General features: G+C 43.4%; 1 protein-coding gene across 5 annotated transcripts in view; it reads left to right on the forward strand.

Moving 5' to 3' along the window:
• The window catches only part of TRERF1 (transcriptional regulating factor 1), a 139,554-nt gene that overhangs the window by 40,773 nt on the left and 80,455 nt on the right, over positions 1 to 18,326 (forward strand). For all 5 annotated transcript variants that reach the window (XM_054021834.1, XM_054021836.1, XM_054021832.1 and 2 more), the window contains one exon: positions 6,927 to 6,977. The gene's annotated coding sequence lies outside the window, so the exon portion shown is untranslated. The remainder of the gene's footprint in view (positions 1 to 6,926; positions 6,978 to 18,326) is intronic.

An 18,326-nucleotide genomic window follows, 5' to 3' on the forward strand; every position in this document is an offset into this window, starting at 1 on the left:
GAGATGGGGGAGCGAGGGAGGAGGGAGTCTGGCTGCTGGAGGCCCAATGGGAGCGGCTCAACTCGGCCCAGGCGGCCAATCAGCAGTGCCGCACTCTGCATGGGGGGGGAAAGGGGAGAGGGAAAATCCCAGACCTTTTCTACTAAGGCTCCATGTGCTCAGTGGGGGAGCGGACGCTCCCCTTGCTCCCCCCCAGCTACACTACTGCCGTTACTTCCTCATTCTGAAGGCGAAAGGGGGCCTCAGACCTGTTATAGACCTGCGCTGCCTCAATGAGTCTCTCAAAAAATGAAGTTTCGTATGGTCTCCCTGACCTCCATCATCCCGTCCCTGGATCTGGGAGACTGATACGCCCTCCTTGATTTTAAAGGACGCGTACTTCTATATTCAGGGCTGGCTCCAGGGTTTTGGCTGCCCCAAGCAGCCACAAAAAAAAAAAAAAAAAAAAAAAGCCGCTATCTGCGGCGGCAATTCAGCGGAAGGTCCTTCGCTCCTAGCAGGAGTGAGGGACCGTCCGCTGAATTGCCGCCAATTAGCTGGACCTGCCGCCCCTGTCCAGAGTGGCCACCCCAAACACCAGCTTGCCAAGCTGGTGCCTGGAGCCGGCCCTGCTATATTCCTGGAGCACTGGCGTTTCCACTGTTTCACGTTGGGCCAGCACCATTTCCAGTTCACAGCGATGCCCTTTGGTCTCTCGTCGGCCCCAAGAGTGTTCACAAAGTGTATAATGCCAGTGGCCACTTACCTGTGGTGTCGGGTAGTCCAAATTTACCCATACCTTGCTGACTGGTTGATAACTGGCCAGTCCTCAGATCAGGTGCAGAGGCATCTCGATCTGGTCTGTTCCACCTGCTGCAACCTGGGCCTAATAATAAATGACAAAAAGTCGACCCTCATCCGAGTGCAATGTATAGAATTCATTGGGGCTGTACTTGACTCCACTCAAGCCGGAGCCTTCCTCCTCAGGACTCGGTTCCAAGCCAGGGTGGACCTCATCTCATCTCTGTGTGCCCAATAACTCACCACCGCCCACATGTGACCCAACGGTCTCAGGTACATAGCAGCAAGCATTTACATGGTCCGGCACGCGTGACTCCTCAGGTCCCTACAGGCGTGGCTGGTGTCAGTCTATGCCCCCAACTGGCACAGTGTGGACCGGGTGATAAGGATTCCGGACAGTGTACTGTTGTCTCTTACCTGGTGGCAAGATCCTGCGTCGATGCTGAAGGGAGTCTAATGTACACCTTCCCTCTGGTGCAATTGCTGTCCAGGGTCCTCTCATCCCTCAAGGTCCATCTAGCGATCATCTCGGCCTTCCACCCACTGCTTGAAGGCAGGTTGGTTTTCTCTCAGGATATCACAGCCAGATTTCTCGAGGGCCTGGAGTGCCTCTACCCACACGTCAGGGATCCTGTTCCTCTGTGGGACTTTGGTCTGGTGCTGTCACGGCTCATGGGTCCCCCCACCATTGGAACCTTTGGCTTCCTGCTCTCTCCTCCTCTCCTGGAAGGCCGCGGTCATGTCGGCCTGCTGGGTATCCGAGATTCGGGCGCTCACCTCAGAGCCGCCTTACACGGCCTTCTACAAGGACAATATCCACCTAAGACCGCACCCAGCCTTCCTTCCTAAGGTGGGGTCTCAGTTTTATTTGAGCCAGGAAATTACCGGTCTTCTGTCCAAAGCCACATAAGTCGGAAGAGGAGCGCGGGCTACATGCCCTGGACGTCAGGAGGGCTTTGGCCTTTTACATTGAAAGGACCAAGCCATTCCGCAAGTCAATGCAATTATTCGTCGCTGTGGCCAACAGGATGAAAGGTCAACCTGTTTCCGCTCAGAGAATTTCCTCCTGGATCTCTGCCTGCATTCGCTTTTGCCATGATCTAGCAAAGGTGTCGCTCCCGGAGAAAGTCAAGGCCCACTCTACCAGGGGGCAAGTCTCTTTGGCAGTCTTTTTGGCGCTGAAGGGCGGCCACCTGGTTGTCGGTCCATACCTTCACATCCCACTAGGAGCTTACCCAGCAGGCCCTGGACGATGCTGGCTTCGGTAGAGCAGTACTGCAAGCCGCCAAGCAGTGAACTCCGAGTCCGCCTCCATAGATACTGCTTGTGAGTCACCTAGGATGGAATCAACAAACACTTGAAGAAAAAACATTTACCTGCTTTTCGTAACTGTTGCTCTTTGAGATGTGTTCCTCATGTCCATTCCATTACCGCCCTCCTGCCCCTCTGTTGGCGTTGTCGACAAGAAGGAACTGAGAAGGTGTAGAGCCGGCGGTGCCTGATATGCCGTGGCATGAGCGCGGCACTCCAGAGGGTGCCACAGTCGGCCCTACGGATACCGCTAAGGCAAAAGTCTCTGACAGCTGGGAACATGGGCGAGCGCACCCCTAGAATGGAATGGACATGAGCAACATATCTCGAAGTACAACAGATATGAAAGTTTTTTTTTTTTTTTTTTTTTTTCTGTGTGGTTACCTATGTATATGTGTGAATGTCCATAAAAGAGCCAAAAAATTAAATGCATGTCAGAGCTGTATGGGCATGAAAGAGCCAAACATACTTGTTGAAAGTTGTGGGAGTTTGCCCTGCTGTCCAGTCAAATTTCCCCCTTTGCATCCACTTTTGGGCAGTTTAGTATATGCTTTTTAGGTTCCACCCTCAGCCCCAGCAGTGGCTGCATTCCAATAGTGATATATGTATATAGTTAGTGGAGTGATGTAGTGGGCCTTCAGGTAAAAGGTATCATGTAAATATATAAATAGTAGTATTTTACACTTTTTTTTTTTTTTTTTTTTTTTTTGGTAGGATGGTCTTTTCTTTGCTAATTGTTCTGTCATTCCATGTCAGAAAGGTTTTCCTTGTATTCTATCACCTCTTTATTCAGCCCTTCTAACTCCCCTGCCCTCTGTTTTTAATATGATTTCCTCTCTGGCCTTGTTAACTTTAGAGAATTTTACCATTCTGAGAGCCATACTGACCACCTAGATTTACAGGGGTCATCGCAACAAATGATAGCCTCAGAATGCGGCCACCAACTCTTGCTGGTGGCCGCACTGACACTTTCCCTAAAATTATTTGTTTTTCTTATATTAATAAAGTGATATGCACACATGTACATCCAAATCATTGTAATTTATTTATGCAAGTGGTTTTTTTTCTTCCAGACTCAATAATAAAAATAATGTACAGTTATCTCTATTCTTACTGGACCTAGCAGAATAAAAACACAAATAAGGTGCTTTGCATGTTTTTGTATTTTTTTTTTATTGTTTCTTTTGCTTTTTTTGGTAAAAGTGGTAGTACAACTATTCTGAAGTAAATTTAAAAATGCTTTGACATCATAGAAGAAGTCCAGATAATAATGAAAAACATATCTGGGCGGCTTGGGTCTGGGGAGGGGAGAGGAGGGTAGGCACAGCTGTGGCTGCAGCTGGCCTGGGGGTCCTCTGAGCAGGTGGCGGGGCTTGGAACTTTGGCCGGCCCTGAGGTCCTCTGCTCCAGGCTTCAGCCAGTCCGGGGCTCCTCCGGGCAGTGGTGGGGTTAGGCGGTGGGATGGGGACACTCAGGGCTTCAGCCATCCTGGGGGTCCTCCAGCTGAGCGGGAGAGTGCGGGACTTCTTTGGGTGGTGGGCTTGTGGTTCCAGCCGTTGGGGAGAGGGGGAGAAGGAGGGCAGGGGGTTCCGGGGGTCCAGCTGCCATGGGTAGGGTGGGCGGAAGGGGTGGAGTTGGGGGCTAGCCTTCCCAAAGGGGGGCTCCACCCTCTGCCCGTGCGTCCGCCACTTGCCTCCTGCCTCCTCTTGCCTGCCGCTTGCCTCCTGTGTCCCTCTTCACCCCCCAAACCGCCGCTTGCCTCCTCTCACCCCTGTCCACTGCGAGAACCCCTGCTCGCTGGTGGCTCATTGCTCACCTCCTCACTCCCACGCTTGCAGCCAGACCCCCTCTCTCCTACCCGCCTCATCCTGCTGCTGGCTCGCCGCTTGCCTCCTTTCTCCCTCGCCACTCACCTCCTTGCTTGCTTGCCTCCTCACCCCCTCACCTTGCTCCTTAAGTGTTGTGTGTCCCACCTGTGTCTCGAGAGAGGTGGCGCAGGGAGGAAAGGGAAGCCGTATTCCCTCTAATTTTTCCTATTCATGTGTGAAATGAATTTTATGTGCACCAACATGGAGGTGATGTCATACATCACCTTCATATTGGTGCACATAACAAAATTCAGTTGATGGGGGGTGGGGCCGAGTGGTTCGGAGTGTGGGAGGGGGCTCAGGGCTGTGGCAGAGGGTTGTGGTACAGTGGTTTGCGGGCTCTGGGGTGGAGCCGGGGATGAGGGGTGCAGGAGGGTACTCCGGGTCTACGGCAGGGAGAGAAGACTCCCCGCAGCTCTCTCTCCCCGCAGCAGCAGCAGCACTTGGGCTGTGGGGGGAGAGGCACCTCTCTCCCCCACAGCAGCTCCGGGGCTGGGGCTGCAGGATAGGCGCCCCTTTGCTCCAGCAGGGCCGGGCTGGGGGAGGGGTGCCTGGGCTGGGTTTGGGCTGAGGGAGGGACGGCCAGGCTGGGGCTGGGTTCGGGCCAGAGGAGGGATACCGGTGCCAGCGCTGGGTTTGGTCTTGGGGAGGGGCGCCTGGGCTGGGCGACTCTGGCCGAGTCTGGGGCCATGACGCCCCAGCTCCAGCAGGACCAGGCTGCAGTAGAGTTTGGGCTGGTGGAGGGGCGCCCTGGCCGCAGCAGATTGGGGGAGGGGCATGTTCCTTGAGCACTCGCGCGGTGCTGAAGAGGCTGCTGCGCAGCTTACAGGGAACTAAGGGGGGGCGGATGCTTCCCCCACCCAGGAAACTGCCGTGGCCGCAAGGAAACCCTCTGGTGGCTGCATGCGGCCACGGTGGCCGCATTTGAGATATGGTGACCTAAAATGCTTGTAAATCATGTCACATGTACATCTGTGTGTTCGTAGAACCGTGTAGATTAAGCTTGCTTTCAGAAGGTCTACTGAACTGGTTTAGTGCTAATGTGTGCACAAAATAGCTAAAATGGTTCAGCTAGTCCTCCTGCTACTGTCCCACAGTGCATAGGTGACCTTTTTAATCTTCCATTATTCACTACCTCTGGAAGGTTCCAAGGGGGCATTGCAGTTGACATGGTTTAAAACAGCAGAGCTGATGTGCAACTGGTGTTCTTAAATTGAAACATCATGGCTGATATGGACAAAATAAAAGGTTTGTATTCAAACTGGGTTGTTCCAGCTGATTCAGTTACAAGGGGTTTGTTTGTTGCTCTGAGTTACAGCCCAAAATATCATGATTAAAAATCAGATTAAAACAGTAAATAAATCACATTTTTGCCTGCTTTTGGATATTTCTCACCTTGTATGGGGAAGCTCTCCACCCCTAACTTGTGAGAGATAATTTCAGGATCAAAAATAACCTTAAATATACACAAAATATGGCTTCCCTGTTCACTGCTTGGAAGGGGCTGCACTTACTCTCTCCTATCGTATGTAAGAGGAGGTGGCACTCAGTGACTCATAATTCCCCCTCCCCCATCCCTAACAAGACAGCTATCTCACTCATATTCTCCCTTCGTGATCCCCTATAATAGCCAGTCCCCCATCTACCTCATTAACTTGCCCTCTTATCTTTCCCTCTCTTAACCTTCTGTCTCCTACCACAGGTTCTCTCTCTGCTGCACCATATTTCCCTGCATCCTCCTAGTCTGCCTCCTATTTCCTCCCCTACTTGCCCCCCCTCCCCGGGTCATTTCCCTGATCATCCCTGCACATCCTCTTTCTTAGCACATTTTCCCTTGTTGCTGCCCCCATGGTCTCATTCCTGAAACTCCGCATTCTCCTGTCCTCTGCCTGGCGTTTGTACGGAGACCGAGGAGCCACCATCTTCCCTCTGTTAGCCCCATTTCAGCCAATGGAAGATGGCATCCATCTTTGCTGGGAGCAGCTTCACTTTCCTCTAGAAAGGTCAGAGACATGGTAGCTAGATAGCTAAGGGCAGCCTATAGCTTTGGTCCTGTTGACAGTAATGAGAGATGCTGTCCCCTTTGGATAAGGGCATTTTCATAGGGTTGAAGCCAGCAGTCAGAAATTCATGAGAACCCTTTTAAAAAACAAAACAAAACAGAAATTGAGATTTACAATAAAACTGTGAGTGTGGATAATGCTGCATTGTGTTGGTGGGTGCCAGACTTGCCACCAGAGCACTTTTCCTTCCTCTCACCAGTGGTCTTTTATTCTTGTCTCTTTCCAGAGCCTGGGGCCCTTGTAAATCTTAATTCTGGTTGTGCAAGTTCCACTTGGGGGCCTCGCTGACAAGTTGGTCAGAAGTATGAAAGCATTATAAGAAACACTGTGAGATGAAATCACTTTGTTCATTGAAATTGCACTGTGGGATTTTGGAAGGAACTGGCAAGGAAACAACAGTGACCGGGACTTCCTGTCCCCACTAATTTGGGCTTGATGAGTTGCAGCGCCAAGGTTACTTGTCTTAACATGTCAGAATTAGATTACTGATTAATACTGATCATCTGAAAAGTGTTACATTTATGTATATTCAGATTATTTTTAAAAGCCATTAATGGCTGGGAGGTACTGTGTTAATGCATTTTGCAGTAACACTGTTTTGCAAACTTTTTTTTTTTTTTTAATGGGTCCTGGCAATGAAAAACTCTGATTTAGTAAACCTACAGTGTAGTAAGTAAATAGAGTAGTAATGGCCTGTTACTGCATGATGAAAGTTATTAGGAATTTAACTAGACATTCTTGGGAGCAGGATTGGGGCCTAACTAAGCAAGTGTTTTCTGACTAAATGGATATACTGTAGCTTGTTTTATTTTGTTTGTTGGTTAATTCAAAGGAACACAAAAATCTTTTACTACGCTGTTTTGAATAATTCCCCTAAACATATGATATGTTTTTGTCCCCACAGAAGCCAGCTCAGGAAGACATTAGAAAGTTGATCTCAATAATACAACAACAGGTAACTTAAGTTATAGTTTTATTTTCTTTGCTACAAATTATGGAGAATCTGTGGCAAGTATTGAAAAAAAAATCCTTTCTTCTGCACTTGGGAAAACTCACAGATCCATTGTTTTCTAAATTTTCTAACTTGAATACATGAAGATAGCTGCCTCCAACGTGAATTTAGAGAGCTAAGTAAAAGTTGCTTGATTTCTCCCCACTGCCCTTCACCCATAGATGCTGAGCACTTGCAGTTCCCATTGACAACAATGGAAATGTGGATGCTCAAGTCTTTTGGAGAAACAAACCACTTAAGTGCCTAAATGTGGAGTTAGATGTCTAACTTCAGGCAGTCAAGTTGGAAAATATGCCCTATATAATTACAAGTAATATCCTAAGAAATGTGAATAGGTTAATAGCTTTCCTGTTGAGCAAATTATAGGAAAACTACAAGGGAACGTGTTTAACATCAGTGGCTGAGAGGACTAGACATGACGTTTCTCCACAAATTTAGTATATCTTTGGTATATTTAAATAAGTACCAGGTTATGAAAGAACAGTTTATGCGGTTCTGCTTTTAATGTAGAAATGGAATATCCACTTCCCCCTTCCCATCTTTGTCTCACTAGCTTTCCCAAGTTTAAATGTCATGAGTATTCTGTTATGAAATATTGGGTGGGGGAATTAGGACCCTGTTTAAGATTCTTATCTTGACTTTTTTACCCAAATGGACGGTTTTATTATGGATTATCGGGCCCAACTATACTGTAAACTGTTTAGGTATCTAAAATTTCTGTAACCTTATTTGCTCTAGTCACTGAATAGTTGACACTGACTTCAGTTTCTTATAAAATGTTGATAAAGATGTGTGAATTAAACAGAGCCATTTTCAGTTTTTGTCTGCAAAGCACACTGATAGGCAGTTTTCCCCCTGTGTTTGTAATGCACATGTAATATAGGGAGGTGGTGTGGTATAGCTATAAGGGATTCAAAATGGATCTGGAAGGTAGGAACTTCTGAGTTTTAACTGTGGCTCCACCAATGACTGTCCCTGTGGCCTTCGGTAACACACTTTAGTTCTTTGAGTCAGTTTGTCCATCAGTGAAATGGTAGTAATCCTATTTCTTTTTTTCTCAGGGTGTTGCAATAATTAGTTTAATTATTTGCAAAATGCTGTGCACATGAATGATGCTGTTATATAAGAGGCAGCTGTCATTACCATTACTATGGAGAGGGAGCAATCTCTTCATAATTAAGCCTGCATGTTCATTTTCATTAAAAACCCCTGCTCCTAAATACCACAAAAAAAGAAATATCTTCCTTTGAACTGGTAGGTGAGTGAGGTCTTTGGCTGATTTCCCCCCCCCCCCCCCCCCCCCATGGATTTCAAAGTAAGTCAGAACAAGGATTATTTACTTACAACGCCAAAGTAACAAACATGTTCACCAGTTTCCAAAAAATCTTTTTTTTGTCACTTGCAGCCAAAACCCCTCCAAAAACACAAAAGTCAGGAAAATGCAGAAAGAGATAAAATTTAGTTGGTGAAGATTTCACCCCTAGTATGGGAAGGTAGGAGTGAGTGCCTCTACCCCAGGCTTTACCCCCAATCCACGTTCAGGCTGTCTTTAAAGAATAAGTAATATCAGAGACAATAACTTTGCTGAGGTGAAATTAAGGTTGATAGAACGTATAAGTAATTAATGATAAAAATCCTTACAAGAAAGTTGAACCTAACTGTGGAGAAAACAAACCAATTGGAGATGACAGAAAGTGTTACCCGTGGATGCTGCTATGAGAGAACTTAGTGTCAGTGAGGAATCCAAGAGTACTTCTAAATTATGGACTGATTTGACCAATTGTGGATCTGTACCTTTAATCAAAGGAGATTGCACTGCGGCAGCTAACTCTTCAAAATGTTTTCCTCTGCCCAGCAGTATCAGCTCAGTTTTGCTCAGGTTCAGCTTCAGCCAACTGTTTTCATTAATGAGCTGATCTTATTGAAGCACTGAGCCGTCTTGGTGGTAAGTCACCACCTAACCTTTCCCTCAGTAAAGTAAATAGATTGAGTTTCTTAAGTCTCACACTAGAAGGCCTATTGAGACTTCAAATCATTCTTCTTATACTTTTGATGCTTTCTAGTTTTTTAAATATAGTTTTTGAAGTAAAAACACCAGAACTGGACACAGTTTTCCATTAATGTTTTCACTAATGCCATATACAGAGGTAATACCACCTCCCTACTTCTCTTGCTTATGCATCCAAGGTTCATGTTCATCGTCTTAGCAACCACTTTGCACTGGGAACTCATGTTCACCTGATTATTTACCATTGCCACTAAAGTATGTCACCACAGCAGCCGGGAGGCTGCTTCCCAGCATGGGTAGACAGATGTGCTAGCTCGAGCAGAGCTAGCGTACTAAAAATAGCAGTGTGGCTGTAGTGGCATGGATGGCGGGGGGTCAGGCAGGTTTGTAGTTGGGAGTAGCCTGAGTTGCTGCGGCTGCCGCGCTATTTTTAGTGTGCTAGCTCAAGCAGAGCTAGCGCAACTGCCTGCCCATACTGGGAAGCACCATCCCAACTTCTGTGGTGAGATACCCTAAGTCCTTTTCAGTGTCACGCTTCATTCCACAATACAGTCCCCCGTCTTGTAAGTGTGACCTATGCTTTTTATTCCTAGAGATATGACCTTGCATTTGGCTGTATTAAAACCTACGTTCAAATAAGCCCACTGAACAAGAGATCTAGATTGATCTGTATAAATGACCTGTCCCTATCATTATTTACTGAACCAGCAATTTGTGCATCATCTGCGAGTTTTACGACTATTGATTTTATATTTTCTTCTAGGTCATTGATAAAGATATTAAATAGCATTTGGTCAAGAATATATCCCGGCAAGTTCCCACAATTAACAATAAAAGAAACAAAAGAGGGGAAATGGGGAGTTGGGATTGCTAAAGGGCATAGTTAAGATAGTTTGGGTATCTTGGTTGAATTTCCATATCTTCAGATATTTGGATTTCTTGTAAATTTAACCATAACTCTGAATCTTCTGACAGGTTTCAGAGTAGCAGCCGTGTTAGTCTGTATCCGCAAAAAGAACAGGAGTACTTGTGGCACCTTAGAGACTAACAAATTTATTAGAGCATAAGCTTTCGTGGACTACAGCCCACTTCTTCGGATGCATATAGAATGCTATTGGCTGTAGTCCATGAAAGCTTATGCTCTAATAAATTTGTTAGTCTCTAAGGTGCCACAAGTACTCCTGTTCTTTTTTCTGAATCTTCTGGCTTTGTCTTTTTAATACAGTAGTTTGTTTTTTTCCTTTTGCTAACTACAGCATTCTTCTAAGGAATTTTATTCATATTACTCATGTGTGCTATCAACCTTAACTTCACCTTTACAAAAAAAATTTGTTTAGTAAAATATAGTAATTAAAGTTTAAATAATAAATTCCTACTTCAGACAGTCTATTGTGGATCAAATGGTTACTTAGCTTGCAGATTTTCTAAAACCAAATAATATATTTTAACATATACCACATTTTTGCTCTTTAACAATGAGGAATATGGAAACTTTTCACTTCAGGTCTGTTTTTTTAGGTAGCACAAAACTCTCTTATTACTTAAGCCGTTCAAACTTGTTCTGCTGCTATAAGGTGTGCAGACAGGGTTTTCTCCCCAACAGGTTAACTGTAACATAATTGCTTATATTAGTGCTCTCTTTGCTGCTTGATTTCAAATAGAGTGCTGAATTCTACAATGTGGTGTTCCTATTATTATTAATTTACCGGTGCTCATCACCATAGTATTATTTGAATGCTTTGTAAATATTAGAAAGTTAAAGCTCACAATATCTGTGATGTAGGGAGGTGTTATCCTCAATATAAAGATGGGCAAACTGAGGCACATAGAGGTTGACTGACTTGCTTAGAGCAACCCTGGAAGTTTGTGCACAGCTGCTAATAGCTGAATCTTAACCCCAAAGTAATCTTTCAGTGGGTATTCTGTGCTTTTACAGACATCTTGCAGGTTCGTACCTCAAATTAACTTTTTACTCCATTATTGAATGCTGATATTTTACTTTGACCCTCTCTCTCCTTTTTTGAAAATTTGAGTCTAATTATAATAGCAACAAGTTGCATATTTTCCTGTAGAAGTAGAAACAAATGTTCATTGGTCCTTATCTGAAGCTGTATAAAGAGAAGAATGTCAACTTGTTAGTATCCATCATGTCACTCTTAAACATCCTTCAAATTTGTCTAATAGCTTTGGGAAAAAATACCCTGTGACCCAATTTCCTTTCTCTCCCTGCTTTTTCTGCTGGCTTCCAACTTGAGTTATCACCCTTTCTGTAGTTTTTTGGAAGGACTGATGAAGCCAGTGACTCCATCTCCCTTCACTGGAAGCTTTCTTTGAAGTCCAATGAACTTCACAGTCAATCCCACAAACGAGCTGAGTTTAAGAAGCACATCTTGTCTCAGTGATGTCCTGTAGCCATCAGTTTTAAAACATCTAAAAGGTGCTTGGAATTTGTCTGTGTCATGTGATATGTAACTCGTTCATGTGTCGTCCCTTGGATGGACCATGTCACCTAGAAAACTTACTGTTACACTAAGTTATAATACAGAAGGTGCTGCAGAACCTTAAGTGTTGTCTGCTTTATCTCCATGGTAATTCACAAATGCACATTCCGTGTATCAGTTAGTCAGAGGGACTAACTGGTTTTGAGGTCAGAGGGACTAACTGGTTTTGAGTTTTGGTCTGAGGGTGGGAACCAGACTGAGACAGTATTTATTTCTGTGACTTCCTGGCATGGTATTAGGGATAAGATGGGATATTCTGAATACCCTAATAAAGGTTGGAGTTTTGAACTACACCTCGCTATTCTAAGACTACTTGAAAGACTAAAGCTGGCAAACATTTGTACTTTCTCCAGACTGAACTGGCTCCAAGGGGTCATCTATAGAGTCGTCTGAGTTTCAGCAAGAGGCTTTGGTAAGACCTATTATGGAAATAGGTTTAGATAAGAGATGTCTTAGTTGACAGTGGGGAGTGATTTCAGGCCTTGGCACAAGAATTGCAAGCTCTGATTACTTGAACTAAAAGACATAAGAATATAAGAACAGCCATACTGGGTCAGACCAAAGGTCCATCTAGCCCAATAGCCTGTCTTCTGACAGTGGCCAATGCCAGGTGCTTCAGAAGGAATGAACAGGTAATCGTCAAGTGATCCATTCCCTGTCACCCATTCCCAGCTTCTGGCAAAGAGAAACTAGGGACATCATCCCTGCTCATTCTGGCTAATAGCCATTGATGGACCTATCCTCCATGAATTTTTTGAACCCTGTTATATAGTCCTGGCCTTCACAACATCCCCAGGCAAAGAGTTTCACAGGTTGACTGTGTATTGTGTGAAGAAATACTTCCTTTTTGTTTGTTTTAAAACTGTTGCCTATTAATTTCATTTGATGACCCCGGTTCTTGTGTTATGAGAAGGAGTAAATAACACTTCCTTATTTACTTTGTCCACACCAGTCATAATTTTATAGACTTCTATCACAGTCCACCCCTTAGTCGTCTCTTTTCCAAGCTGAAACGTCCCAGGTTTACTAGTCTCTCCTCATAATGAAGCTGTTCCATACCCCCAATCATTTTTGTTGCCCTTTTCTGAACCTTTTCCAATTCTAATATATCTTTTTTGAGATCGGGTGACCACATCTGCATGCAGTATTCATGATGTGGGAGTACCATGGATTTATATAGAGGCAATATGATATTTTCTGTCTTATTATCTATCCCTTTCCTAATGATTCCCAACCTTCTGTTAGCTTTTTTGACTGCCGCTGCACATTTTATTGGATGTTTTCAGAGAACTATTCACAATGACTCCGAGATCTTTCTTGAGTGGTAAAAGCTAATTTAGACCCCATATTTGTATATGTATAGTTGGGATTATGTTTTCTAATGTGTATGATTTTGCATTTACGAACATTGAATTTCATCTGCCATTTTGTTGCCCAGTCACCCGGTTTTGTGAGATCCCTTTGTAACTTTTCACAGTTTGCTTTGGACTTAATTATCTTGAGTAGTTTTGTATCATCTGCAAATGTTGCCACCTCACTGTTAACCCTTTGTCCAGATCATTTATGAATGGAGGAGAATGTTAAGACACTCAGATATTGCAGTGTTAGTGCTGGTATGAGAACCTAGATAGATACATTCTTTCAGTTGTGAGTAAGTAACAGGCTGTTGTATTTGCTGGTACAATTACTAGAGTAAAACATGATCACACTCACTAAGTCTGAGCATTACATTAGAGCAAGTGATTTGTTTTTGGTGAAGAAGTTATATTTTAAGGATTTTGTTTGTATATTCAGTGTGTTTCCTTGTGGTATAATGTGTTCCCCTCCTTGTTTGTAGTTCCCTCTTCTCTTGTACTTGCTTATATTGTATCTCTTCTGTTGAATTAAAATAATATTATTTTTCATAAAGAGCAACCTGAAGGAATAGCTGTTTAAGGTAGGAGAGAAACTTTCTCCTGTGTCCTTTGAAACATGTCACTGTTACAGCATAAAGGAATCAGGGAACCCGCTGCTTTGCCCAGAGAAACAAGGGAGGGAAACAGTATTTTAAAAAAAAAAAAAAAAAAAAAAAAGGCCAGTCCCTGAGAGTATTGCTTCCAAATGAAAGTGATTAATGTTTGCTTTTTTTATGGGTTTAGCTAATGTAGCCATGGCTGGGTATCTGGTAATAAAAAAGCCAACAAGGCTGTTAATGTGACTGGTGAGTTCTGCCAGATTATATAATCTTTTGAATGATAAGGTAATATGGTGAAACATGAATGAGGGGAAAGTCTGCTTTTGCTCAGGATGAAGGTAGAGGAACCTTTCATTTGTAGTGTAATTCTTAGAGCAGGAATTCTGGGAGTCAGGGCATATGGATCCTCTTCCCAGGTAGGCTAATGACGCTGGGCAAGTCACTTAACTTGTCTCTGTCTTATTTTCCACCTCTGTAAAATAAATGTAATACTTACCTCAGAAGGACATGGTGAAGCTAGGTTAATGTTTACAAGCCATTTTGTGGTCTTCTGTTGAAAGATGTCTTACATGTACAAAGAGTATTACTATAAATACTAAATGTATTTATTTTTTTTAAATGAAAACAATACTGGAATGTATGAGATTTGTGGAGTTTGGAAAACCATGACACATTATTTAAAGGATTGGTTAGAAAATTGGAGGCAGAGGGCAGTGTGAAAAGAGGATGAAATTAGAAATATTTTCTGATTGAACACTGGGCACCTAATAAGGGTGAGGAAGAAATTGTCAGTTTTTGTTAGAGATGAGTGAATTGTTTCAGAACAACTTATCTTATTGCCTCCTTTTTTTAAAGTCCATCTTGTAGCTTTTCTGAGTGTGGTAAAAGGGAACAGAATGTTCACCAATATAGAAGAATACATCATAGAGGAAGCTGCTGCTCACACTTTTTGTTTGAAGAAAATGTAACAAACCAGGAACTGCTATACTGTAGGTCCTTTTTCATAAATAGGAAATACATGAAACCACAAGACGCAGTGTCAGAGCAATGCTAAGTGCCTGGCTGGAACCCAAAAACAAATTCATCATTAAAAGGGACAGCGACATGAGTTAAAAAGGATGCTATGTAATATAATAATGATCTGGTTGCCACATTGTGGATTGACTGTCTGTTAAACTTGCTGCCCGGATCTGAACCCCGTGAGATTGAAACATTGGTCTGAATAAGAACATGAATTGATTGGATGCTCAGTAACTTTGATAGTCCAGGAATCTTATTAGAACAAGTAAGCACTCTTTTTGGATATAGGAACAATCACCTGCTCCCCCTCTAATGATCCAGAGGTGTTCCTGATTGGCAAATGGTTGCTCTTTTGACCTGTTATCTGTGTTAACTAGTAAAAGCCACCCAAAGTACTGCTACCTAGGCTTGCCATAGCTGACTTAAATACATTAAAAATCCCAGAAAGGATTTTATGGCTGGTGACTCTGATAGCAAAAAATTCAGGGTACACTTAAGGTTTTCAACAATAAGGGCTTATCTACAGTTAAAATGCTACAGCAGTGCAGAATTCTTCGGAAGAATTTTTCTGGTGACCTAGCACTGTCTATACTGGGGGTTGGCTTGGCATTTGTAGTGTAGACATACTTTATGGCAGTAGTTCTCTACCTGTGGTCTGTGGACCCTGGGGGTCTGTAGACTATATCTAATGGGTCTATGAAAGACACTGACTGAACAGAATTTAACTATATATAGACAATAGATTTCCAAAGGGGTCCGCACCTCCCTTTGAAAATGTGTAGGGGTCCGCAAATGAAAAAAGGTTGAGAACCAGTGCTCTGTGTTGGTCTGTACTGGGAACTTACACTGACATAGTTGCATCTCTCAGGCGTGTGAAAATCTATACCCCTGAGAGATGAAGCTATGCTGACCTAACCCCTGGTGTAGACAGTGCTAGGTTGATGGAAGAATTCCACACTCCTAGGGGAACCCCTCCTGTCTTGATAGTGCTGGCTATAAAATTGGGAGAAGCTAGTGATTTTTTTTTTCTTTGCTGAATCTTCCTGTTTTTAGTACATGACTTAAATAATTCTTTTCTTCTTTAAATCTTGTCCACACACCCACATGGAAAAGGGCATCTGCACAAAGAGCAGACATATTGTTTTTCAGTGTGTTAAAAGGAATGAGGTGAATCTTGCATCAATCCAAGTGTCTTTCTGTAAAAGGCATGTTCAAATATAAGAGGTATCTTAAAAGGAAAATGAAGTGTTGAGCACTCAATGAAAAATTGATGATCGAGAGAGGTGTCTGCGTGTGAAGTAAATACAATTTGATAAGTGTAAAATTAAGAGCAATATGCCATCTTATGAATATTCACCTGTTTTGAAATTAGGCTTCTAAGCTGATTGTAATAAATGATTGCTATAACCACTTCTTGCCTGCTGTTTTGTGAACTGCATATATTTGAACAGGCCATGATTTCAAGATGGAGAAATGGGGAATGAATGGCACCAGGCTAGAAAAGCGTGAAAAAGTTATAATTTTGTTTACAGTACTTTTGATTTAGAAGTTTATCTTAAATAGGACTGAGTCTGTGCATTCTGGCTGAAAGAAAAATTGATGGGCAATTGTGTGAAGATAAGTTTCAGAGTAACAGCCATGTTAGTCTGTATCAGCAAAAAGAACAGGAGTACTTGTGGCACCTTAGAGACTAACAAATTTATTTGAGCATAAGCTTTCGTGGGCTACAGTTCACTTCTTCGGATGCATAGAATGGAACATATATTGAGGAGATATATATACACATACAGAGAGCATGAAAAGGTGGAAGTTGTCTTACCAACTCTGAGAGGCCAATTAAGTAAGAGGAAAAAAAACTTCTGAAGTGATAATCAAGATAGCCCAGTACTGATAAGAAGTGTTAGAATACTTACATGGGGAGATGGATTCAATGTTTGTAATGACTCAGGCATTCTCAGTCTCTGTTCAGGCCTAAGTTGATTGTATCTAGTTTGCATATCAATTCCAGCTCAGCAGTTTCTCATTGGAGTCTGTTTTTGAAGCTTTTCTGTTGCAAAATTGCCATCCGCAGGTCTGTCATTGAATGACCAGACAGGTTAAAGTGTTCTCCCACTGGTTTTTGAGTATTATGATTCCTGATGTCAGATTTGTGTCCATTAATTCTTTGGCCAAACCGGACAGTATCTATGCAAATGTACATGGCAGAGGGGCATTGCTGGCACATGATGGCATATATCACATTGGTAGACGTGCAGGTGAATGAGCCCCTGATGCTATGGCTGATGTGATTAGGCCCTATGATGATGTCACTTGAATAGATATGTGGACAGAGTTGGCATCGGGGTTTGTTACAAGGATAGGTTCCTGGGTCAGTGTTTTTGTTCAGTGATGTGTGGTTGCTGGTGAGTATTTGCTTCAGGTTGGGGGGTTGTCTGTAAGCGAGGACAGGTCTGTCTCCCAAGATCTGTGAGAGTGAGGGATCATCTTTCGGGATAAGTTGTAGATCTTTGATGATGCGCTGGAGAGGTTTTAGTTGGGGGCTGAAGGTGACCGCTAGTGGTGGTCTGTTATTTTCTTTGTTGGGCCTGTCTTGTAGGAGGTGACTTCTGGGTACTCGTCTGGCTCTGTCAATGTATTTTTTCACTTCAGCAGATGGGTATTGTAATTTTAAGAATGCTTGATAGAGATCTTGTAGGTTCTTGTCTCTGTCTGAGGGATTGGAGCAAATGTGGTTGTATCTTAAAGCTTGGCTGTAGACAATGGATCATGTGGTGTGTCCTGGATGGAAGCTGGAGGCATGCAGGTAAGTATAGCAGTCAGTAGGTTTCCGGTATAGGGTGATATTTATGTGACCATCGCTTATTAGCACAGTAGTGTCCAGGAAATGAACTGCTTGTGTGGATTGATCTAGGCTGAGGTTGATGATGGGATGGAAATTATTGAAATGGTGGAATTCCCCAAGAGCTTCTTTTTCATGGGTCCAGATGATGATGATGTCATCAATGTAGCGCAAGTAGAGTAGGGGCGTTAGGGGACAAGAGCTAAGGAAGTGTTGTTCTAAGTTAGCCATAAAAATGTTGGCATATTGTGGGGCCATGCGGGTACCTATATAGCAGTGCCGCTGACTTGAAGGTATATTTTGTCCCCAAATGTGAAATACTTGTGGGTGAGGACAAAGTCTGAAGATAGTTGTTGTTCTCTTCCCAACCCACACCCTGATATAATCTTGCTTTTCAGTATCCCTTTCAATTTTGTTTTTTTATGAGCACATTTCAGTAAGAAAATGTTCTCTGGGTGGGTGGAGGGAGTTAAGTTCCTTTTATGATGAGAAGACGCAGATAGCACACATGCTATGTGCATTCTCACTGATTTGGGGCTATGTGGAATCAAGCTAACAGACGATGCTTAACTCTGTTATTAATGCCAGTGTTTACATTTTCATACCAAATAAGTAGAAATAAATTTTTTTTAGTTATATGAAAACATGCAGTGTTAGAAAAAAGTTAGTATGAGTTAGGAAGATACAGTATGTTCATTCTAACTAAGAACTTAATACTGGCTCTGTGTGGTGAGCATACCAGGCCCTTCACGGTCCCCTGATAGAAGCCCCACAATCCTACTACACTGTGACCCGGGAAAGGAGGTGGGTTCTCTGGGCCTGCCTAAACAGGCCTCATGTAAACAACCAATCAGAGCCCAGCAGGCTCTGATAAAAAGGCCTTAGCAGGGCAGTTCTTGGCTGGGACCAGAGGGACAAGGCAGGTATTCCCCTCTGGCCAAAGGCGCTTGAGAGAGAACCAGTTTGTTTC

The sequence above is a fragment of the Malaclemys terrapin genome, chromosome 3 (genome assembly GCF_027887155.1).
Source record: "Malaclemys terrapin pileata isolate rMalTer1 chromosome 3, rMalTer1.hap1, whole genome shotgun sequence".
Taxonomy (NCBI): domain Eukaryota; kingdom Metazoa; phylum Chordata; order Testudines; family Emydidae; genus Malaclemys; species Malaclemys terrapin.